The sequence below is a fragment of the Neovison vison genome, chromosome 4 (genome assembly GCF_020171115.1).
Source record: "Neovison vison isolate M4711 chromosome 4, ASM_NN_V1, whole genome shotgun sequence".
NCBI classification, from domain to species: Eukaryota; Metazoa; Chordata; class Mammalia; order Carnivora; family Mustelidae; genus Neogale; species Neogale vison.
The window spans coordinates 140,118,115-140,129,983 of NC_058094.1; positions in this window are offsets into that span (position 1 = coordinate 140,118,115).

Here is an 11,869-nt window from a genome sequence, read left to right on the forward strand (position 1 = left end):
CATCACACACCTTATAAGTCATATCTAAGCAGCTTTGGCAGACTGTATAACCATTAACTACTCACTCACTCTTCTTTCAAGAGCATATATCCCTACCCTTTGCAATTTTATGGGAAGCTACAAGAAGAGGGCTAAGCATTCATGCTCCACCACCATTGGCTCAGCCATGTGAGTGTGGTAGGTGAGTGTGTGGGACATACCCCACACACTCATACCCCACTCTCAAGCAGAAGTTTGAAGAGCTACTGATTGTTCTCACCACTTTCTTGCTCCTTTCCATCTGCCACAAGGGTAATTTGTCCCAGATAAGGACTGCTCTTTCAGCCTAAGACTGACAATCAGAGCTGTCAAGATGATGTGTAAATGCAGGAGACAAGTAATTTTTTTTTTGTCCAAGTCCTGGAATTTAAGGATTGTTTATTACTTCACAAAAGGTACCTAGTGTGATAACCAACAACAGCGACTGAAAAAAAAAAAAGCAAATGCATATATATGCTTATTACTTTTTCTTACAAAAGGCCAAGAAACCCCAATGTACCAGCTATGAGGCCATTCTGATAAAGTTAAACTGCAAAAAGAGAGCAGAGCATCAGCAATTTCATAAAGACCCAGGACCCTTTGGAGAAACTACTTTTCCCCTTTATATGGAAGGACACGCTGGCCTCCCTCACACTTCAGTCTTCTCTCTTGGATAAAAAGAAACTGACTCCTGTTGCATTTGCAGCCCTCACTCTCCCTGTCCCAGAGAGAAATCCTCTTCTGTTCTTAGAGAATTATAGTGGATGTTGAAAATTAGAACTGTCTGCCCTCACTTGGCAAAGACAAGGACTCCTTAAACCAGTGTAACTTCACCCAAACCAGTATCAGTTCTCCCAAAACACATGCTAGGTTCACGATGTAATTCAATAACCATCCTTCAACATCCTGCCATTTCCCAGTTACTGGGCAAAGGGGACTATTGAGCAAGACCCTAAGGAGTCCGCAGGATTGGGGCTGCTGGAGAAGGAGAAGAGGGACATTTAAGGCAGATGACAGACTTTTAACAACAACATAAATTATATTCCAGGAAGATGTGCATTTGAGGATGGTTGTAGCAAAGGTTGCAGGAATGACTGCAAATGGTACTGAAAACATGGCTGAGAGCCATCCCTGACGGCCAGTGCTGGTGGTTGGTCCTAAACCCGAGCACAACTCAAAGCACAACAGGCAAAATTTTCAATGTTATGGAACACAAATTTACATATTCATATCTGATTTTTTAAAATATGTCTCTTTAATAAATATGTCATATCACATAGCATTTAAAGACACAAGCTTTTTATGCAGGTGGCCAGGCTTCATACCATGGCTCTGCCATGAGTATACCCTCATGAACTTGAGTACACGAATTTACCTGGGTAAGCCTCAGGTTCTCACCTGCATAACAGAATGTGATAACAGTAGTACTCCTTCTAGAATGATGATCATCTTAATATAATGATGGGTGTAGGCTTTTGGCACGATATCTGAGTCAACGTAAAAGCTCCAGAAATAGTACTTGCTGCTGAAATTATTGCTGCAACATTATTCAGAAATGAAAATTTAGTAATTTGCTTCTGTGAGACTCAGCCCTCTGTATCCCTTGGTTTCAGACATCCTAATACTGCTTCATATCTGTCCTAACATGTGTGTAAGACAAAGCCTAAGAGAGAGCCCCACACATGACACATGATAGTCAGAGACAGATGTGGCTTGAGTGGAGAGGGGCTCAGCTCAAACAGGGCTCTGCTCAAACGTTTCCAAAGCAGCCATGGGCCTCATTTTGGCTGTGATGCCAGACACTACTCCATGGCGGGGAACCAGAAAGCACCTAGCAACAGCCCTTCACGGAGCTACCCAGGAAATCATTCCTCTTGATCCCTGTCAAGGTTTCAGGGAAGCTTGGACAAAAATCAGCTCCTGTATTAGAAGGTCACATTTTCTCCCTGAGAATGTTACTTTCCTTTTCTTAACTGAATCACTGGCTTCATTACTTTGGGGCTTATGAACTGAAATTTCTGCCTTCCTTGAATCAAACCCTGTGGTTAAATCGTGGTTCTTTTGTACTTATGCTGATTGGTAGTTTTGAAGAAAGGAAGGGGGAAAGGAGGAAAAGAAAATGATGAGGATAAAACCACCAGTTGGCTTTTTCCTCCTTAAAAAACTTTCTAGTTCAGTTTTAGATAAAACAGTATTTGATCAATGGGTCTTTAAAATAATATTACTACACTGTGAGAACTTTGAGGGAGCGTTGTCATGGCAACGGGAAGTAGCGACATCCAGAATCATTTTTCCCCTTTCCCACAAAAAGTAAAAAACATATGTGCACGGGCCTTGAATGGACAGCAAATATTGATTTTTGTTTCTAGGCACTCCTTCATACTTTTTTCCTGAGATTTTAACCAGAAAAGCTGCTTCTGTTATTAATCAAATGATCTGAGTAAGATATACCAAGCTGCTTTATGATACAGTATTTCATCTTGAATACAATAGCTGTTTTTCATTACTGAGGGATTGAATGTTTTCCTTAAATGTCACATTTTTATCTGGTGATACTGATTATTTTACATAATGTGATTTTTTTTTAAGATTTTATTTATTTATTTAGAGAGAGTGCGAGCAGGAAGAGGGGCAGAGGGAGAGGGAGGGAGAGAACCTAAAGCAGACTCTGTTCTGGGTGTGGAGCCTGGAATGGGACTTGATCTCATAACCCTGAGGTCATAACCTGAGCTGAAATCAAGAGTCACATGTTCAACAAACTGAGTCACCCAGATGCCTCAGGAATAACATTTTCATCAAAAGAATTACTCAAATCAACTCTTTGTCTCTCTCTCAACTGTGTCCCCTATTTCCTTCTCTCTTTCTGTCTTTCTCACATCCCCTCAGTCATAATGATCCCATTTCTTAGAATACTCAAGGGAAAAAAATTTTGAGAAACTTAAACACTGAAAGACATGAGTGTTTCAGTGAGTGGTTGAAGTCACATGTAATTCTATTAAAGCTTCCTTAATTACTTAGATTGACCACAATAAAACATCCATTGATTTTCCTCCTTCCAGGCTCCAAGTTCATGATTCCCTCCGACCGGGTTCCACTGAATTTCTAGAGACACAGAGTGGCTTGAATGTTGATGTGGAGAATTTAAAAAAAAAAAAATCTTGATAACTGCTTGATTTGGTTTTGCTTTGTCAGGCAAAGGAATTCATAAACTCCCCTGCACAAATTTCAAGGTCCAGGATGACAGCTAGGGCATTTTCTTCCAAAGATTTTATTTATTTATTTGATAGAGAGATCACAAGTAGGCAGAGAGGCAGGCAGAGAGAGGGGGAAGCAGGTTCCCTGCTGAGCAAAGAACCCAATGCCAGCTCGATCCCAGGACCCTGGGATCATGAGCTGAGCCGAAGGCAGAGGCTTTAACCCACTGAGCCACCCAGGCACCCTAGGGCATTTTCTTTTTCGTCCCCAAAGCCCAGAAGATGTTAGACTTCTGTGCAGGGAGCATCTGGGAGTTGGCCAGGGGCATCCCCAGGCTGTGCGTTTGTTCCCACACTGCTCCTTGCCATGAGACTTGGAAGAAGATATGGAGTAACTTCAATATGCTTCTTGGGAAGAGATGAGACATGAGTGCTCTGACCAGAGTATCTCTCTTTTTTTAAAAAAAGGTGAAAACACCTGCAGAGCAGGGAGAAAGAGCGTTGCCGTTGGGTCGAGTTCCGTTTACACCCATACGGGTATGCGACTCCTCTAGTAACCAGAGTGGTTCTGTGTTTACATTCTGTCAAAGACAACTATCGTCTTAGTGGCTGGGCCTTAGGGAAACAGCTGCCTTAATTTAGCAAAATACCTTAACAGGCCACTTGGGATAGCAGCTGAGATAGTCACTGAGAGCACTGGTTAGAAGAAAAAGGAAGTAAATTAAGAGAAAGCTCTAACATTGTGAACATCCTGTCTGGTCGCTCAACCACTCTCAATTAGAAGAGGACAAGGTTCCAGGAAGAGGGTGAGGAGAAACGGAAGGAGAGACAGTGGCAGAAGGAGAGGGCCAAGCATTGCGGGGAAGTTTCCAAGAGACCCTTGGTTTTCATCTTCAATCTTAGGCTCTCTATATTCCTTCTATCTGCCTAAAATTGCAATAAAGAGCTTGAATAATTTGTGGAAATGAGGGGACAATAGCCAAACTATGGAAAGAACCTAGATGTCCGTCAACAGATGAATGGATAAAGAAGATGTGGTATACACACACACACACACACACACACACACACACACACACAATGGAATACTATGCAGCCATCAAAAGAAATGAAATCTTGCCATTTGTGATGACATGGATGGAACTAGAGGGTATCATGCTTAGCGAAATAAGTCAATTGGAGAAAGACAACTATCATATGATCTCCTTGATATAAGGAAGTGGAGATGCAACGTGGGAGGTTTGGGGGGTAGGAAAGGAATAAATGAAAGAAGATGGGTTCAGGAGGGAGACAAATCATAAGAGATTCTTAACCTCATAAAACAAACTGAGGCTGCTGGGGGGGGGGTGTCGGGAAAGGGTAGTGGTGTTACGGACATTGTGGAGGGTATGTGCTATGGTGAGTGCTGTGAAGTGTGTAAACCTGGCGATTCACGGACCTGTACCCCTGGGGATAAAAATACATTATATGTTTATAAAAAATTTTTTTAATTAATTTTTAAAAAGAAGTTATAATAAATAAATAAATAAATGTTTTAAAAATGGCCATTTTAGGTTATGTCAGTCTTCAAAGGGCTCAGCAAGGCTGACCAGGGCTCAGCCTAGAAGGGACAGGGGAGGGTCTATGGTTTAGAAAAGTAATTCTATATTACAAAAGGGGAGAATAGATCCAGGGAGGCCTGTGGCAAAGCTCCTGCAATGCACAAGGCAGAGGTAGGAAGCAAAGGAGGGTGACTGGGAGGGTGGCAAAGAAGGCCAGTGCCAAATGTCCTACAGATGGAGTAGATCCATTTCTCCCAACGAGTCCTAATCCCAGGAACGTTTTGAATCTATTACATTCCATGACAGAGGAAGTAAGGTTGTTAACCAGATGACCTTGAGATGGGGGATCCTCCTGGGTTATCTGGGCAGGTCCAGTGTGACCACAAGTACCCTTGGGGATGCAGAAGAACAAGAGTCAGAGAAATGCCATGTAAGAAGGACTCCATCTGCCACTGCTGGTTTTGAAGATGGCGGAAGGGGCCATGAGCCAGCAAAAGCACTGAGAGTTCTCCAAACTGGAAGAGGCAAGGACACAGAATGACCCTTAGAGCTTCTTGAAGGAGCAGAGACTTGAGGACAGAAGGGCAGAATAATAAATTTGTGTTACCACCAAAAGAAAAATAAAAAAAAGAAAAGAAATGAGGGGAAAAGGTTGGATCCATGTCTCAATCAGTGCCAAAACATGGATAAGAAGGAGTAACAGCAAGTGAAAGGCAGAGAATAGTTCAGCAGCATCTGCAAGTCATGGCTGGAGGTGACTACAAGAATGGAACCCTTCTGGGAATTCACAGTGCACAGGGAATGGAGGCAAAATGCTGAGCATGGAAGGGAAAAACAAAAAACAAAACAAAACAAAACAAAAAAAACCCAGAGACACATACACTGGGATTACCCAACACAGGAACTCACTGCTGGGGAGTGAATGTTGATGGGGGTTTGCAAAAATCCTTTTGGAGTTCCAAAGACTAGAATGACTGAGTTGAGTAAAAAGGAATTCATCCTTTATACTGGCAAGTGAGTATGTGCCCAATGTATTCCACTAATGATGTCTAAAGCAGATAGCTTTTGCTAGATGAACTTCCCTTCAAATTCCTTAACATTCTTGCTATGGGACAGGTACAGTTTATTTAAGGAGGCTACTGCTGGAAGAGCCTCAGGTCCTTCGAAGATCTTCCCTTTGTGGTTCTCTGTAAGCTCTTTCCTGCCTTTAAGGGATTCAGCGCTGAAGCATGTGGAGTATCAGCCCAGACAGATAATATGAGAATTATGCCTTCAGATAGGACCTAAATAAGTCTAATATGGCCAGAGAGTGGCCCAGGAAGCAAATCCTTAATTAGTACTAGGCTACAGCCAGTAAAAAAACAAGCCCAAGGGTCAAAAATTGTGAACTGAGCCAAATCAGGAGGAAAAACTTGACGGAAATCAAGAGGGACTGCACAAAGTAAGACAGATTCCAGAGATGGGACAGAGGTGATTGTCTCCATTAAACCGCCGGGTCCCTAGCTTGCGGGTACTTGCTGTCAGCCATGTGGTTTGTGTTTGTGGTTGAATTGGTTCAACTTAAATGTATAGGTTCAGGACAAAGTGTCTTGAGGAAAGAGCCCAGAGAACCCGATGGTGTGGCTGAATCCTCAGGGGAGTGACAGAAACCAGTATGACTCAGCCTTCTTGCTAATCCACCAAATCCATGACCTAGGCTTTGTGGTACAGTTGAAAGCACATCAACTACAAAAGAAAGAAACATGATTGATTCCCAACTCAACTGACAGGTTATTTGTTCTTTACTTCAAGAGACCCATTTTATAGTTCTGAGTCTGTAATACATTAAGATAAGAAATACCTACCTTTCTAGACTGTTTGTGAGGATCAAAGAAAGTGTATGTGTGGAAGGGGATTGTGCAATGCTCAGTAAATACTAGTTTGAATCTTTTCCTGCCTCCCTGCTTTCTTCCGTCCCTCTCTCCCTTTCTTCCCGTATTCCTCCTGTTTCCTTCCACAGTAGGCATCCTAGGAGCATCACTCCCTGAGCAGCAGATCCAGCAAGACTTCCTATCAGTCTTAGCTTCCAGTACTCACGTAGACCTTGCCACAGTGACCTTCAAGTGCATCAGTCTGCTGGCTTCCTCCCACACCAGCTCAGTGAGGGTGATGCTCCATGCCCACATGGACGTAAGCAGAGGGTGATTGTAACCCTGAGTCAGGGTCCCTCAGGAAAGATGAGCAGAAACCTCAGCAAACTCAAAGCATGTGTTTCATATGCCAGGAGAGAGCACAAGGGAAAACCTCCCATCAACTCTTTCCACTGAGACTGGAGAGGCCTTACTGAGAGCACCCCACTGGTCACTGTTCAAGCCTCCCTAAAGGTAACTCATACCCCTTTGCCCTGTGACAAATCCGTGTTAATAGTCCAAATGATGTGGATTTGGTAACATCCTCAAAAAATAAGTGAGCATACATAGTTCTCAAACAGACCATATTGATATCCACATGACCAAAATTGTGCAGTATTTCTTTTGTAAGCAGTTGGGAAGGGCAACTTCCGTTTAGGGAAATGTTTTGAAAGCACCTGCAGAAGAGGGTAGTGGAAAGCATTCAACAGCAGATCACTCAGGGAGAGAGTGGAAAGCAACATTTCAGGAGCAGGCAGGGAAAAATGATACTGAAAGGCTAACCAGAGTAATAGGAATGTACCAGAATAGACTAGTATCTTTAAAGAAACAAGGCTAAAAGTTTCAAGAAATTACAAGTCATAGGGGGCTAAGAATACAATTTAACATACAGGTTGAGTAAGATGAAGAAGCCTTTCTATGGTTTCCTCCTTCTCCCAGGATAAGTTCCCAGACTCCTCACGATGCCCAAGTGCCTATTAGTCTCATCTCACACTATTCCTTCATTTTCCTACCTCCATCTCTCTGTTCCAGCCTTTTCAGGCTTTAATTCCTCTAAGGTACCTTGTACACAGGGCCTTTGTACATGCTGTTCCTCTGCCTGGAATACTCTTCCTCTGCCTGGAATACTTTTCCTCTAAAGTGCACTTTCCCTGGTCTTTACAATTCAGATAATGCACCATTTCCTCCATGAAGCCTTCCCTGACCCATCCAGGCCAAGCCAAATTCCTTCATTATATGCTATAATAAAATCATATTTCTTTGTATCATAAACTAATCTCAATTTATAATCATACATTCATTTGTGTTATTTGGTAAAACTATTTCACCCACTGGATTATAAACTTTTTGAGTGTGAGACTCAAAGAAGGAATTCTTAGTACAGCCATCAGCATTCCAACCAAACAGTAGTTGTTGCCAATCATAATCAAGTCTGGTGGGGAAAGAGACTTTATATATAATCTCTGCCATTAATGTATGCCTAAGTAACCCCATCCAAATCATCATGATGTTTATCCACGATTTAGTACTAAGTACACGATTTAGTACACCCTGGCACATGTCAAGCCTATTTATAGGTTATACTTATACTTTACGTGGTGGTTAGGTTGATACAAGATAAGCCATGAAGCAGATTTTCTAGCCACTAGTTCTTAATCTCTAAAGGGCTGTGGACTTAAGAACCCAGTTAAGGCCGCGGATATTGCTAAATATTGAATTGTGCCTCCTCCAAAAAGATATATTGAGTTCTAACCCCCAGGGCCTGTGAATGTGATTGTATTTGGAAATAGGGCCTTTGCAGATGATCAAGTTTAAGCTGAGGACATTATGCTGGGCCCTAATCTAAGATAACTCATGTCCATATATAAAGGGGAAATCTGGACCCAGAGGCACATATGGAGAGAAACAATGTGAAGACACAGCAACAGCACCATCTATAAGTCCTAGAGACACCAGAATCTGGGAGAGAGGCTTGGAAGAGTTTCTCCCTCACAGGCCTCAGTGAGAACCAATCCTGTCGACACCTTGATTTGGTACTTCTCACTCCCAGAACTATGAGGCAATAAATTTCTGTTGTTTAATTCACCAGGTTTGTGGTACTCAGGAAACTGATGCAGCTCCCTGTCTTACACAACTCTGCATGTAGTTTCACGGCATTCACAGACCCAGAAAAAGCCCAGGTTAATCATTCCCACACACATGCTATAACATTCCCGCTCCCAGGCCCACTGGGATAAGGACAAAGAAAGAAGACAGCGTGAAATATGGGCATCAGGGACTGTTTGTTACATGCGTGGCCTTAGCCGGGCACTTGGCATCTGTTTCTCCATCGAATCCTCATAACCCCTTGATGAAGTAGACGTTAGTGTCTTCATTTCGGACAGGAGGAAATGAAGAACCCCAGAAACTGAACATCAGGCAGGAATTCACACATCTAGAGAGTGGCTGTGCTGGGAATATGGCCCGAGTTTGTTTTACCCTGAAACCAATTCTTTTTCCATCCTTACCCTGCCTCTGAGTGCGAGTGATATGTGAGATCCAAAGCACATGATGTGTGGTTTCCGGGGTTATGAGGTTACAGAGACCAGGGTTATACATGTGTCAGTGGCTTCGAGGGAAACAGGAGAAAGCTTTAAAAAAAAAAAAAAAAGTAAAGAAAGGCCAATGCTTTCCTTTCACTCTTTGCCATTACAACTTCTTTCGAACTAAGGATTTTGGTATCGAAGGATTTTTGCTCTTGCTAGGCAAAGATAGAGACAACAAAGAATTAATTAAGTCATACTGATGATCATTACCAATAGGAATTTTGGGATTTTTAGAGATGGGACAGTAGTATTCATGAGACAGCAGATCAAGTCAATCTCTCATTCATCAAAATCTTATTGATCACCCACTCAATATCTGTCTCCATGCTCTGTGGACAAATTCTGACCACATCGAGCCTTAAATATAGATGCAGGCACTAAGTGACATCAGTCAATACAATAAAGTAAAATGTGTTTTAAGCAAAAATGAGTGTACTGCATAGCAAATAGTGGTGGTAAATACCCACCTCTAGTCAGGTAGAAAAATAGATCAAAGTTTACCCCAAATTCTGAGTAGTGATTACCCTCACATAATAGAGAAAGGTGGTTCCAGGCAGAAGAAACACATGCAAATGTCCTGAGGCAACAGAAAATATAATACATTTGAAGACCCAAACACAATTCATCACATCCTGAGTGTGGAATGGAAAGGGCAAAAAAGTAAACCCTGAAGGGGTATTTAGGAGCTAGATCCTGAAGTTTCCTGACAGTGGCTGTGTGACAGAGATGTCTCTGGTTTCCTCCAGAAACCAGGAACTGTGTGAAGCCATGACAGATGGGCAACAGAAGAGAGACTACTGGAGAGAGGGCTACCGGCTGTGGGAATCTAGCAAGTCAGTTAATCGGAGTCTCAGTTGCTTCAACACAAGAGATAATAAGTCCCATTGCGGACAATAAATGACTACTTCCATGCAACCCTCAGAATAGTGCCCCACACAGCATCAGCTCTTACAACAGTAGTACAGGCCAGACCTGGTGGAGGCCTGTGTTACTGGCAGACTCACTATTCCAAACCTGATGCTTTTTTTTCACCTGTCTCCAGGGCACTACTCCTCAGGGGCAAGTGCAGCCATGCTGTGGGGCCCACAGCCCCCCTCGATCAGACTTAAGTTTCCAACAGGTGTGTCCTATTGGTCAGAGAGCGAGCCCTTTCCTTCTACCACGCTCACAGACAAGGTCTGGGTCAAGGGCGGGCTGTCCACAGGCAACATGTCAGGGAGGGGCACCTGGCAGAGGCCAGGGAATGAGGCCTTCAGTGGTGACCTGCGAGCCAGTAGCCCAGGGAAGCCCATGCCTCCCACGTCGGCTTGGAGTTCACCAAGTCTTATCTTGTCTGGGACTGTGGGATGGTGGAGACTCGCCGCTTGAATGCACCTGAATCTTTATGCCATAACTCTTCTTTATTTTGCAGCTTTTAAAAAAGCTTAAATGGTTTTTTATTTTGTTTCATTGAGGCCTGTGGGAGGTAATACTTAAAATTATTATCCTTGCCATATTATCGCTTGCCATAGAAAAACTCTAGAAAATTCAGTTTGGGTGCGAGCTTCCCTCTTGTCTTCTTCAGGTGCAATCTTAGAGACTTAGTCAAAATATGTGTGGTTGAGAGTGACAGCTCTTCTAAACGTCACGGAAGTGCAGTGCCGTGGGCCTGAGAGTTAAGGTCACATGTATGATATTATCATCTCTAGCACAGGCCTCTGAGGACGGGAATAGAAGCCAGAGATATATGGGGACCAGAGAAAGCAGATTCTCCTTGTTCTGAAGATTTCTTTTCATAAAAAACAGAATCTCATGTGTGCTGAGAACCCGCTGTGCTCATGGAACTGTTAGAGTCGTTTGCCCATGCATTACCTTTTACTCTGTTAAACCGGTCAAATAATTAGTAGCATTCTCATTTTCATTTTCATTCATAGAATGAATGAAATTCATTTATTCATAGAATTTCATTTTCATTTCATAGAAAATGTGGCCCCGAGAGGTCTATAGATTGGACCAGAATTTCACATGGGTAGTTTGACTTAGAAGTGTACATGTTCCCCATCCCTCATTGTAGTCCAAACTGATTGCTTTAGGCCTGAAGATCTACATGGTAGTGAGATCCTGACCTCTACAAACCCCAGCTGCATCACTTCCTAGCTCTGTGGCCTTGAACTAGCCCCTTGCTCCTGCTGTGGATAGTTAATAAGAATATCCATCTTATAGGACTGTTATGAGTTAAATGAATTATTCCTTGTAAAATACTTAGGACAGTGTCTAGTGATTAGTAAGTGCTATAAACAAGTTAGCCATTACTATTATTATAACCAGAAAGAGTAGCAAAGTCTCAGCTTCATCAGGGCAAAAGAAGGTACTGCCCAAGGTCTCTGGGGTGAAAGTAAATACATCAACATAAATAAATACATTTTTTTAAAAGACAACATTCAATACCCAACCACAAAATCTCATTCCAAGAAATCATCTTCCCTTAAAAAAAAAAAAAGAAAGAAAACCTCCAAGGCAGATATATGAGAACTGTTGGTTTTTAAAAAATTGTTTTCCAGTAAAAGCTAATTCTATTATTTATGTCTCTCACACCCCCTCCCATTTCCCCGCAACTTCATTAAGGACAGGGATGAACTGAATAATGCCATCTCTGTCCCGTG